We start from the raw sequence: 14,433 nt of genomic DNA, 5'->3' as shown, positions 1-14,433 counted from the left end.
TCTAGCATCTTTCTTGAGCAAAGAAGAAACACAGGATATGCGGTCCACGTTGCCGAGATTCATGTGTGTCAGGATTGGCTTCACATTTCTGAGCCATTCTTCTGCCTCGAAGGGGTCTGTTGTCCCTTCAAAGTTCAGAGCGTATTTCTTATGAAGCCGCTCATACACTGGCTCCATGTGCTAAGCTGGGTATGGCACATAGTTCGCCATTGGCCATCCCCCATATGGACCAACTTGATGGGGTGTTGGGGCCATTTGCTGAGGCTGTGGTTGCGGCGGAGGCTGAGGCTGAGCCTGTTGTCGTTGTTGCTGTAGTAATTCCTCAACTTGCTATTGTAGTCTGGAAATTTCTGCAGTGTTGTCAACCAGCGGCGACGGCGGTGGTGCATTTCGGTTGGCATTAGCACGCACTCCCCTTCTGTGAACTGGAGGGGCTTCATTGCTCTCAGGAGTGGCGTTGGAGACATTAACATTGTTGCGAGCAGATCTTCTGAGCGACATCTTTAGCAGAGTTCTAATAGTCGAGAAAACATATTAGAACTTACCCTAATAGGCTCTAAGGCAAAAACTTAATCTAAGCAAACATAACTTGAACCTATTAATTATGATTTCTTATGAAAAATTATATAAGCCTTCTTTATCATTAGAGTGTGTTTCTATACTTAGACAAATAAACCATCTTTATTATTTTCTAAGTGTGTTTCTAATCATCCTATATGACTTAATTCTCAGGCTCGAAACTCGTCGTTGTTCCAAAGTTAACCATATTGAGGGAGGGTTGGGATCAGTAAAATTGTTCCCACTACTACGACCCCCTAACTCTCAATATAGAACCTGTTTCATTGATTTGTATCCACCCTCACCGAACTTGGTCATTATTTATTAAATTTATTATTTATTATGATTGTAAAAAAAAAATCAAACTCATACATGTCATCAAAATAACATTGATATTTATTTGGAAAAACAGTTTTCACTAAGTACAATCATAAAGAAAACAAATAATAAATAAAATAATTAAAGTAACTAATCTATTCTAAAAAATCGAGATCTTCTACATCTGATCCATCATCTAACATATCATCGTCTATTTCTTCATAGTCATCATTATCTTGAGCCTCAAAATTCCCTCGAGGAAGATTCGTAAAATTCTATGTTTTTGCTCATTTGTGAATTGGAATTCCATCTTAGAGGTGAACCTAAGTATGAGAAAGTAATATCTCATAGCTACCGGTAATTTATCTTCATCATCTATCATCTCCCATATGTCTTCTAAGGCTGCAATTACAGTAGGATAATCTTTAAAAAGTCTAATCACTAAAACATATTGCTTCGTAGCTCTCATCATGATTTGCTTAGTTTCTTGGAGGTGACTTATCTCCCTGTGGAATAAGAGTAATCTTCGAGTGATTCTTTCTAGCACTCCTACGGTATTTCTTGGTTCTCTAATTCTTTTCAAGGCCTTAATGGCTTGGATATCCTCATAAGTTAATGCTCCATTCATTCTTAACTGAAAACATAAGGCTAAAATGTTAGCTATACATATAAACATAATAACTATCACATAAAAACTTACATTGGCGGTTAGATTCGGAGCTTGAGTGTGTGTATCACGGAGAACTTCATGCAAATGAACTGTTGCTCTGATACCAACTGTAATGACCCAACTAATTCTAAAACTTTGGACCATTAAAACTACTATACATAGACACTATTTTCAAGAAAACATACATAAGAAATATTCACAACTTTATTAAAAACTCTAAAGTAAAAGTTGAAATACATAAATGCGGGGTATGGGATCCCATTGTTTAAAAATAAAACATAACTTTAAACTTAAATGAAATTGTTTACAAACTAAGTGTGGAAAATACATAGAAACATAATACAAAGACTGAAAGTAACGTCGTCCTCAAATCGTTCACGCAGTCCATCGAATCCATTCTTCCTCAATACACAAACCAAGCTACCACAATCCTTCCGCCACCATATCTATTTTCCTGCATACATAAAAGTAAAGGAATGAGCCTAATGCCCATCAAGGAAAATCTACTAATAACATAAAACAAATACATAAACTATATCATGAACATATACTATAAACATATGTCATATACTACTTGGGGCTTTTTAACTAAACAAGTCATATTCCCAATAGATTGACGGGGCTTGCTAGCCAAGCAAGTCATATGCCCATAATTTACTGGGGCTTGTTAGCTATACAAGTCATAAGCCCAAGGTCTATAAACATACTATACATAATGTAAACATAAACATAACATATCATATAAACATATATAATTCTATCCTATTTTCCTTACCAAAACCGAGATATGAGAATAAGGACGGGATTTGAAACACTCCTAAAATCAACAATAAGAATGTGAGTATTTCTAAAGAAAGAGATGATAAAGAAATGAACAAAACCATCAAAATGAAGCTTACAGAAAAGAAACCTTAAGTTCAAAGAACTTAAATACCTAACCAAGAATTAGAAACAATGCGTTAGGATCTGAATAAAGAAAACTAAAGGAAACTAAAGAAACATACATAAATGAACTTAAGATTAGGAATACTTTTAGATGTACTAGAACCAAACTATACCTCGATATAGAAAAACATACTATTTATCTTACTTCCAAAGTGTTTATAAAGCTTAAAATGATAAAGCTTATACCCCAACCCAAGTGTTTATCACTCTATAATAACCCTGGCATCTTAAAGGCTCTGAACACAGCTTGAAGAATGAAAGAAATGGCTGGGTACTAGGTCCTATTTATAGAGTTCAAGGAGTGAAAAGATCTTCTTTCAGCTTGAATAAAATAATGAATGTAAATTGAAAATTATTTGAATATTCGTTCAACAGAGGCTTAAGACTCGGTCAAAACATTCAGAGGCTGGTCAAGAGGTTAAGGAATGAATTGAGCTCAGTTTAATAATCATTTGAAAACATAACCCTAGGGCCGATATATCACCCATTGTAGGTGATATATCGCCTGGGCTTATGACCCGAGTGCTCGTCGTTTCGTTTGTGCGAAGTTCACATGTTTTTCGTATTCCCCACGTGGCGATACATCGACTCCTAGGCTGCAATTTATCGACATACGTGAAAATATTAAACACGTAATTGGACATTTTCAGCATAATTAAATTGATTAATCAGGTTTGACTGAGTAATACGAGATTCCAGCAAGTTCTGGAAGGGTCTAGAGCTTCTAGAAACCTCTATTTTTGAATTATCCACTTAAAATGCTTAAATTCTCAAATAAACAAGATTGTGACAAATGTCATGCTCTTAATGATCTTGGAAGGTTCTATAGTTTTCTAGAACTTTCTTATATTTAAACTATAGTTAAATCCTTAAATTAACATGCACACGACAAGTGTCATGATCTTATTAATTCTATCTAAACCTTATAGTATAATAAATAACATCTTTATAATCAGCTATATTAATCAAACCTTATGTTATAATTAATATTCTTAAACTATAGGTTAAGCTTATAAAATCTATAAATGTTGCTACGAGTGTTTAACTAAGTCAACCAAAATCCACAGTATTAAACATACTATAACTACTACTAACTATTACTACTACTACTACTACTACTACTACTACTACTACTACTACTACTACTACTACTACTACTACTACTACTACTACTACTACAACTACTACTACGACTACTACTACTACTATCTAACTAGCTAAGTAAATTCTGGGACTCTACACCATTGTTGCTTGCTCCAGTAGCAGGATTACTAGACATGATTTGCAGGGAACCACACCTAGCTGGAGATAGTAGAAAGGCCCTCGAACAATATGCCCGAACACTACACCATAAACCTGGTGAAAACGTGTTGGCCATCTAGGAGCGTACTCCCAAAATTCCTCAGTATGTATGCAAACCTATTACATTCACTAGGGAAGATGCCAATCACGCCAGGTTCCCGCACAATGTTCCATTAGTTATAGAAGCACATATTGCTAACATGATTGTTGCACGAACAATGGTCGATCATGGCTCCTTAGTTAATATTCTTTTTAAGACCACTATTGAAAGAGTGAAACTTTATGTTCGAGATCTCGAACTATGCATGCAAACCTTGTATGGTTTCACTAGAGAAGGGATGACTCCAGCAGGTAAAATTAGACTGGTTGTTACTTTTTGAGACGCACCAACAAATAGCACACTAATGGCTACTTTTGTTATGGTTGATCTCCCCTCTACATTCAACGCCTTGCTTGGAAGGCCTATACTTATCGATTTAAAAGCAATCACATCCATTTTCGATCTAACAATGAAGTTCCCAACCAATGTTGACATATGACGTGTTAAAGGAAATCAGAGGGAAGCCAGAGAATGCTATAACTCTCCCATCACAAATGCCAAGAAAGGCCCAGTCACGACCAACATGATCTTTGTTGGTCCCTCCGAAAATGGGCCAGGCTCGACAATGGAAGTTAACAGCTCAGCCAAGTCTGAGCAGGCTACAATAAACAAGAAAGAAACCTCCAAATATGGTGATACCCAAAGAGAGGAAATAGACTTTGATCCTTACTTTGGGGATTATGATAGTGGAGTGGGACCAATTGAGGACCTCGAGGAAGTCCCACTCAATCAAGAAGAGCCGACCAAGACCATACAAATTGGGAAAACTTAGTCAAGGAAGTCAAGATTGAACTCATAAGTTTTTTAAAACACAATCAAGATTTGTTTGCTTGGTCGCACAAAGGCATGGTAGGTATTATCCCTACCGTAATTAGTCATGCTCTCAATATTGACAAGGATAATTTTAAACTTGTCCAGCGGAAAATGAGGTTGCTTGACCAAGAAAGATCCAATGCCCAAAAGGAAGAATTTGAGAGATTAAAAGAGAATGGGTTCATACGAGAAGCTTTTATCCTGAATAAGTTGTTAAACCAGTTCTTGTACCTAAACTCAATGGAAAATGGTGGACTTGTGTAGACTTTATAGATGTAAACAAAGCCTGTCCAAAAGATGGCTTACCTTTTCCTAGGATCGACTAGCTAGTTGATGCTATGACAGGACACAAAATTCTTACTTTTATGGATGCCTACTCCGGGTGTAACCAAATTAGCATGCATCCTCTCGATGAGGAGCATACCAGTTTCAGAACCGACATAGGCTTATACTGTTACAAAGTAATGCCTTTTGGACTAAAAAATACTGGCGCGACGTATCATCAATTAGTCAATATGATGTTCAGGAATCAAATAAGCAATAATATGGAAGTCTATGTCGTTGATATGCTGGTTATATCCAAAAAGGTTGGGGGGCACGTCCAAGACTTAGCAGGGTGATTCAATGTAGCGTCCCAAAACTCCTAATATGATTAAGTACTTTGATTAGTGTGTCTGGATGGAACGTGGGGTAATTATGAGAGCTATATGACTATATGATTGATTATGCATGATTACGTGTATTGAATGTGCTTAAAGATCCACTTTTGTTAAAAGGGATATTTTCATAATTTTGACCCGCTTGAGGGTGTAATTATAAATTTATGTGTTATATGCTTGACAACACATTATTATGTGGATATATATGTGATATTCAACGTGAGTGGATCCTTTTGAGCAGTTTTAGCGAAAAAGTCACAATGGGGAAAAATGTCCAGCTCGGGTCGAGCCTAGGGACATTTTGGGAATTTCAATAATTTGGGACAGTTTATAAAATGAAATTAGGTGTTGAATAAATATTTTTTCTGAATTAGTTAATAAATTGGGAGATTAATGGTGTAATTGGATTTTTAGGCAAATGACCAAAACGCCCTTGAGGTTAGCTTTGAGGTTAAGTAAAAGCAATGGATAAAATGGTCTTTTGGCCATGGTATTAGACAAAATTTGGCTAAGTTTAGACAACAACCTTCCTTTCACATTCCCTCTCTTTCTCACATATTCTAGTTACATCTTTAGATTTTTTCAAGACCAAACACAAGAGCCAAGGGCCAAAACTTGGGATTTTGAGGAATTTCTAGGAAGAGCTAAAGTGTATTAAAGGGATTAGGAGCTGCTAGCATCCTCATTAACTTAAGAAATTTCAAATTCAGAGAGGTAAGCTTCACCACTTTTTTTTTTATTCAAGTTATTGGTGTTCTTGAAAGAATTGAGATTTTTATTTGACTTTTGGAATATTGAGATTCCTAGGAAAGTTGTATGTGCTTGATGATGATGGAAATGACTTGAGCAATTAATTGCAGCTTCTGCTCCATTAATTTAATTGAATTTGAGTTGGATTTTTTAGATTTTAGAGCAAAGCTTGAACTTATCACTCTAAGTTTCATAAATTGTGATTTTAATGTGGAATTGGTGTTTTAATGATATATTAATGTTGTATGTAAGTTGTACTAGCTATATGGAGGTTGGAGTGATGGAAAATTTGCTGAAAAATTTGTTGGAGACGAGCTTTTAGGTCTGTTATTGCAGGGGAAATCGTAGGTTTGAAATTTGGGGACTAACAACAATTATGGGCTCGATGTTTAGGTTCCAGGGACTTATTGTGATCGCACTAAGGTGTAGCGTGACCGCACTAGTGTCCCAGAAAGCCCAAGATTTCGTAATAGCACGACTGCGCCAGGTGCCCAGAAAATATGTGTTCTTGTTTTCGAGGCCCACTTGGGTACTCGGGGGACAATTCTATTACCTGGTTGAATGGAATTGGGGGCCCGGGAGCTAGGGTTTAGTTTTGAAACCCGTGATATGGACTTAAACCCTAATAAGTGTATCATTTATGTTGTAACTAGGGTTTTCTGCATAGCTCGGGAAAAGGATCGCACTCGAGGTCTCTCCATCTTATTCTGAAGACTCGAGGTAAGAAAATGGGCATATGCATATAGAGCAAGGTTTTTGCTATACATATCATCATTGATTTTTCTGTGGATGATCAGTACGATCTAAATTCGACAATCATGCGCAACATGGGCCTTGAAGGTGGGGTCACGTTGAGAGTGCGGTACCCACTCGCCTGTTATGGACCATAAGCTTTGCGTCAGAAAGTGCACCTCACTCAGTTGGGTTGTTCGGCAAGGCAGCTTGGTTGGGCCGTGTAAATAGTTTATGTGTTTGAAATGAACATATTTGTAAATTGTGAAACGTATTTATGATTTGTCTGATTGGAATAAATGAATTTATTATCTATGAAGCATGTTTTTTATTGCTTATGATTAATTGGATATTTATTATGCCATGCGGGGTTTTCTTGCTGGGCCTTGACTCACGGGTTCTCTATGGTGCAGGTAAGGGCAAGGGAAAGGTCGACCAACCATGAGTTGGAGAACTTTAGAGCGGCGAGTTCACGTTCAGCCTACTTGACTGTCATGGTCGAGATATTTCATGGGACTTAGAGTATAAAAGTCCAATTTTTTCGCTTAGGCCGACTATTTTGTACACCTTGAATGTAATTATGTTTGGATAAACCTTTTTGGGTTCCCTTGTATATATATTTTATGTTTTAGTGAAAATTTTATACATTTTGACCAAAACATTTCGCACCTAAACCATTATTTAATTTTACCTTTGAGTCCAATTGACTCACTTAACGAATTAAGCATAATTTTAACCTTAACCTTCAAAGAGGCTATGGATGATCCAAAAAAGGAGAAATGGAAAGAAGCCATTTCTTTCTAGCTTCCAATTCAATTCTGTCTGGGAACTCGTAGACTCACCTGAAGATGTCAGGCCCATTGGGTGCAAATGGATATACAAGAAGAAAAGAGGTGTAGATGGGAAAGTGGAGACTTTCAAAGCAAGACTAGTAGCCAAAGGTTACACTCATAGAAAATATGTTAACTATGAAGAAACATTATCTCCTGTGGCCATGCTGAAATCCATTCGTATCCTCTTATCCATAGCTGCCACAGATGATTATGAGATATGGCAGATGGATGTCAAGACAACCTGCCTTAATTTCTATGTTGATGAAAGTATCTATATGGTACAACCAGGAGGGTTAATAAAAAATGGGGAAGATCAAAAGGTGTGTAAGTTGCTGAAATCCATTTATAGATCAAAGCAAGCATATAGATCTTGGAATATCACCTTTGATGAAACAATTAAAACATATGGCTTCGAATAGAATGTAGACGAAATATGTGTATATAAATATATCAAAGTAAAAGTGGTGGTTTTCCTAGTTCTATATGTGGATGACATTCTCCTCATTGACCAAAATGTAGAGACATTGTCAAACGTAAAGAAATGGTTAGCCGAAAAGTTCCAAATGAAATATTTGTGCGAGGTGAGCTATGTTCTGGGAATCCAAATCCTAAGGGATAGGAAGAACAAGCTCTTTGAACTTTCTCAAACTAATTATATAGATAAGGTGCTTGAAAGGTTCTCTATGAAGAATTCCAAGAAAGGTCAGTTACCGACCAGGCATGGAATTACTCTTTCTAAAGAGTAATGTCCAAAGACACCTCAGAAGGAAGAGGACATGAGAAAGTATCTCTATGCTTCAGCACTTGGGAGTCTTATGTATGCTATGTTATGTACTAGGCCTAACATATGCTATGCAGTAGGGATGGTAAGTTGTTATCAATCAAATCTAGGTTTGGAACACTAGATTGCAGTAAAGCACATTCTCAAGTATATTAGGAGAACGAGAGATTATATGCTTGTATATTCAAGGGGTGAGTTAATGTTGGGTTTTATGCCCTTATAAAACCATATCAAACATGTTGCACGATTTCATATTATCAATAAAAGTAGTAGAAATCATTTAGTTTGACAACCGTGTTGCTTGCTTGTTTTATTACATGATTATTGAAATAATACAAACATTTATAAAATCCTGAGCACATGGATAGTTACAATTATAGTGACTAGGTCACAGTGGATTATAGTTGTAATTATATGTTCAAAAGAATGAGTCCTAAGATTAGATTAGTGCATTGGATTTTCACTAATTAGGCAATCTACGATATGATCTACTTACACATTCGGGGTGTGATGTCTTGTCCAAGGCATTGACCAAGTAGATACGATCGAACGTATTTGGTTACATCGGACTAGGACCAATATTGACTATTGATTGATAAATAAGTATTGTTGTTATCGAATCTAATCAATGTCACAACGTTGACCATTGGTTAAGTCGATCTTAATTCTGAGTGATAATATTCTGCTAATTATACTATTTAAATCTTTTGACTTGTTCATTACCAGCTTTCCCTACGGTCTAGCCCATACTTACATCTTGGAGATTTAGTAGTGTAATTGAGTGGGAGTATTATTCATAGATACGAAATCTATAACTTTTGTATGAGAAGTGAAAAGATGATTTCCTTAATTGCTTTGTTCAAAAGGTTAAATGATTGAGATCTCATTTCTGTGATTAAGTTAACAGAAATATCATTTATAAGGAACTTAGTGGGAGTTAAGGATAAAATATTGATGAGGGGTATAACGAAAATTTGCACCCAGCTCGTGAGTTAGTCATCGATAGAGGATTGATTGACTTTAATGGTTATAACATTGGATAACGTATTTATGGTTGGAAAATACGTTCTATGAATTCAAGAGTTCAATTCCAAGTCTATAATGGAGTCACGAGGGATTAATAAGGTAGTGAAATTATTCGTAAATAAATTCACGGTAACTTATTGGAGCTTGATTTCATGGATCCATGGTCCCCGCATCACCTTTGAGTAAATCATCTAGAATGTCTCAATTAATTGATTTAAGTATCAATTAGGATTTTTAAGGTTGACTAGATCAATTTTAAAAAATTTACAGAGAAATGAGATTTAGAGAATAAAATAGAATCTTTGGGTAAATTTATTATTGATAAATTGGTGTCAATATAAATAAATAATATTAAATCAAGTTTCTGTTGGAAATGTGCCCTGATAGCATATGTAGTAGTCATTGTTTTATTAAATAAATAAATAAATTGAATTTGGTATGCATATATTTTATGGACTATATTATTCTATGATAATATTATGTAAATATCAGGAAAATTCATAAGTTCATATATGTGATCTCAAACACGTATTGGTACGGGAGGATTGTGTTTGAGATAAATGAACTTGAATAGTTCGCAGTAAAATAAAGTTATGGAATCTTTAGATTAATTACTGCAAGAACGGTCCACTAGCATTATGAATACATGTGATCTAGATCCGGATCACTAGTGTGGTAGGACACTTTAGTGGAGGTGCTCTATATATTAGAGAATATATAGAACTGGACCAGATATGTTTATTAATACTTAGTTAAATACCGTTTCAAAGTATTAATTAAATATATCAACTGATGATCATATACAAATAGATCTTAATCCTAAAGTTACTATGAACTCCTGTTTATGTTATATGAGTTCTTTGATTCACTTGTTAGGGTCTGTCAGAATGATTAGGCTAGAAACTTTTGTTTTGGGAACTCATTAATGTAAATGGCTGGGGACATAGTATACAGATATGGAATCTATGCCTTCTCGCAAGAGATTGAATGATGGTTCTCTTAAGGGTTGATGTAACGCCCTACTACCTTAGAGCCGTTACTAAGTGAGTTTTTAAAGTGCAATTAACTCGCTAAGCGAGATTTTAGAACAAAAGTGTGATTAAACAGGTAATCAAGGCTGTAATCTTTAAAAGTACTTGATTTCATTAAAGTTCAAAAATTTAACATTCGGGATCCCAAAGCGAGGTTTGTAAAATATTTACAATTCAAAATGGGTTTACAGATAACTAATTATCAAAAAACATAGTTTAATACAGCCATTTCTCAAAATGCCCCAACCCAAAGCAGTCGGGCAGGCCAAACATGTACGCGCCGCCCCCACGCTCTCCGTACTCATGGCTGGTTGACTTTCTCTTTGCCCTTACCTACAACACAGAGCACCCGTGAGCCGAAGCCCAGCAAGAAAACTCATACATCACATAACATATGCATATCACACAATCACTATAGCAGATAACTCACAGTTAATCAGACAGTCCACACGATTAAAACACATATACGGCCATGCCGTCTCAGAAGCGTTACCAAAGCCTGGGATCTCGGTCTACACCATAAGGATATCCCATGTATCCTTTGGGGTCTCACCCTAACCACAAGCACTCCATGTGCTAAGTGGTATTCCCGGCCCCACTGCCGTTCTCGGCCTTCGCCGTTCTCGGCCCTTCGTCGTTCCCGGCCCCTTTGCCGTTCACTCTGCTATTACCACATTTAGCATTCTCAAATAACAATCAAATATATAATCATTCATTTAAAGCTACACCCTAGCAGTGATACAATCTAGGGACGCGCCTTGCAACAATACTATGGGCCCAAGCCCCGCTCTACGGGTGCTACAGTTTTCTTACCTGTATCCCGAGCTTTCCGATGCACCAAGGCCACAAGCACGGTCCTCTACCACGAGCACGGTCCTCTACCACGAGCCTCTCCAAAATCCTAGTCACAACACATTTAAAACACTTTTAATACTAACCAATTCCAAAACCACTTCCCGGGACCAATACCGTACTCTCGGGACCTTTAATTTCCTAAAACAATGTATTGGAACCATCCCGCGAGCCCCCAGGCAAAAGCCCTAAAAATGCAAAATTACACTGTAAAACTTGCCTAGGGCCTAGGCGTTCCCATCAAGGGCCTAGGCGCCTAGAAACTTTTCTTGATCCTGATGTAAGCCTGCGCCGCGGCACCAAAGAACAGGGCCGCGGTGCCCCTACGCGAACCCAGATTTCTGGGTTTTCTCCTGCATTTTTCCCGAGCCAAAACAACCTCAAATCATCCCAAACAAGTACCTAAGCCCCAAAATCAATTTAAAACCCCAAATGAACCCTTTAACAACCTATAAACATCAAAACAAACTTAATTACACAATCCCACTCCAAAATCCATTCTTGAGTCCCAAATTCCTTAAACTTAAACCATGGCTTCCAAGATTTAAACCAGAGCTTGAAAACTATAAATCATGCCTCTAAAATCTTAAACCACATCAGATACAAAAATTAAACATGCTAAGGATTCTTACCTCAATCAAAACTCAGCTTGAACTCCTCTCAATTCCAGCTTCCAACCTCTTTCCTCTTGATTATCCTAACTGAATTCCAAGTAAAACCAGCCATGTAACGCCTTTGCTACCCCAGAACAGTTACGGTGAACGGTGGACCGGAAATTTGACTCGTTACCCGAGTCCTTTGGTCAAAAACGTGCTCTAAGTGTAATTAACAGGTTAAGGTACAAAACCAATAAAAAGGAAATGGAGATTTTATTACAAACTGCTCTGCAGAGCTAAACAAAATATTTACAAGTGGTTCTCAGTACAAAGTCGTCACTACTGTTTAAATTTACAGTCCCGCCGACCTAAGCGGCAAAAATAGGGTAAACCCCCTAGTTCCTCTGAGAACGCCTTGGCCGTGGTGGTCAAGCGGCCGCATATGTACACAACACCACATCAGCTCTCCACTCAAGGCTAGGTGAGCTTTTCTTTCCCTTTACCTGCACCACATAGAACCCATGAGCTAAAGCCCAGCAAGAAAACATAATACTTCTCATAAACATTATCATTATAATCATACTGAACATAAAGCTTTCAACAAACAAGTGAACATCACATGATTTTAGCGGGAGAGTGGCTGCTAGGCAAGCCACTAGCCTCCAGGCTCTCTTTTCTAGCGGGAGAGTGGCTGTTAAGTAAGCCACTAGCCTCCAAGCTCTGTTTGTTCATCGACCCTCAGGGTCGATCAGGCATTAATGCTCTTTGAGCCATTCAATGCTAATGGTCGATTAGATCTAACCTCCGTTGGCTTGCGTGAACCACGCTAAGTCCATCCTTGACTAATAAGTCAGCGCTAAGTGACCAGTGTCCAGTATCACCGCCGAACTTGACTAATAAGTCACAGCTTCACAGCTGACACTAACACCTTTGCCAATTCTGACTGACAAGTCAGTGCAACGTGACCAGTGCCTAGTACCACTGCCGAACCTGACTAATTAGTCACAGCTTCACAGTTGATACTAGCCCCTTTGCCAAACCTGACTAATTAGTCAGTGCTATGCTCACATGAACAACATATGCTATGCATTCCATATTCAAACCATCTCCATATTACATAACCAACATGCCTCACAAATATCCATGCATGTCACACTTGGGGTGCAGTTTTCTTACCTCCGGTTCGAGCAAGAACAAATAAAAGAGTGACCCTGAGAACGATCGACCTTTTGGTCCCTTAGCGGTTACCTGGTCATAACCAAATTATGGGATTCCATCAATAAAATGAATAATAAAAGGTTCCCAAACCAAAACCTAACCTCCGGGACCTCAAACACTACTCATCCGGGTAGTAGGTTCAATCCCGAGGCCTTAGGCTTGAATCCCCATGCTAAAAAGCTCACTTTGGCCAAAAATGCCTTAAGGGCCGCGGCCCGCCCCTCAAACAGAGGCGCCTAAACCCATCCTTCACCAAGGGCCGCGGCTCACCCTGGCCATGCCGCGGCGCAACACCCAGTTCAGCCAAAACCCCTGTTTTTCTTCCCTTGCGTTTTCCCTTGGAACCAACCCTTCAAACCCAATTTAAACACCACCCAAACCCCTCTCAAACACCCATTTAAACCTCCAAACATCACCCATAACTCTTCCCCAACATAACCCAAGTAAAACACCTCAAGAACTCCCCTTAATTCCAACTTTCCACACCAAATTCTAAAGCTGAAAACTATGAACGAAAACAGAGCATACATGGAAACTAATGGCTAAAATCTTACCTCAAGTTCAGGTTATGGTGCTCTTCCACTGTGGAACACTCTCCCAAAGTGTCAAAACCTAGCTCCCAAGCTCAAATCCTCAACAAGATCTCAAAACTCACAAGGAAGATGGTGGAAGGTGAAGGTACGGGAAGAAGAAGATGAGAACTCTGTTTTGGGTTCTGTTTCACAGCCATCTATACATCATATATATCCAAATCACAAATGACCATAATACCCCTAGGTCTTTAAAAGTCTCTAAAGTCAACTCAAGGGAAATTTTGACATTTTCCACCTACACCGTTAATCATAATTAACGCTTCCCTTTTCCCGCTAATCTCAATATTCTTAAACTCCAACATTTCACCTCCCGTTACCCTTTAATACCCGGTGACATTCTAATCATTAAAACACCCCGAGACTCACCCCGAGCCCCGAGCTTAAGCCCGTTATGACCAAACCGATATTTAACATTCCTTGATCGTCTCATGCCAAATGGCTCGAACGAACCCACATTATAATGTGGTCTCAAATTATATCACCAACATGCGAACAAATAATCAATTTACCCTCAACGGGCAAAATTACCATCACACCCCTGTGGATAAAAATATGGACTCACATGCATGCATTTCACATCATATCATAATATAATCAACATATACATGCATTTAATCAATTAATAACATAATTAAACAAGTATGGCCCTCCCGGCC

Source organism: Humulus lupulus, chromosome 2 (assembly GCF_963169125.1).
Source record: "Humulus lupulus chromosome 2, drHumLupu1.1, whole genome shotgun sequence".
Classification (NCBI taxonomy): Eukaryota; Viridiplantae; Streptophyta; class Magnoliopsida; order Rosales; family Cannabaceae; genus Humulus; species Humulus lupulus.
The sequence above is the reverse complement of the archived record's forward strand: the minus strand, read 5'-3'. Positions refer to the sequence as shown.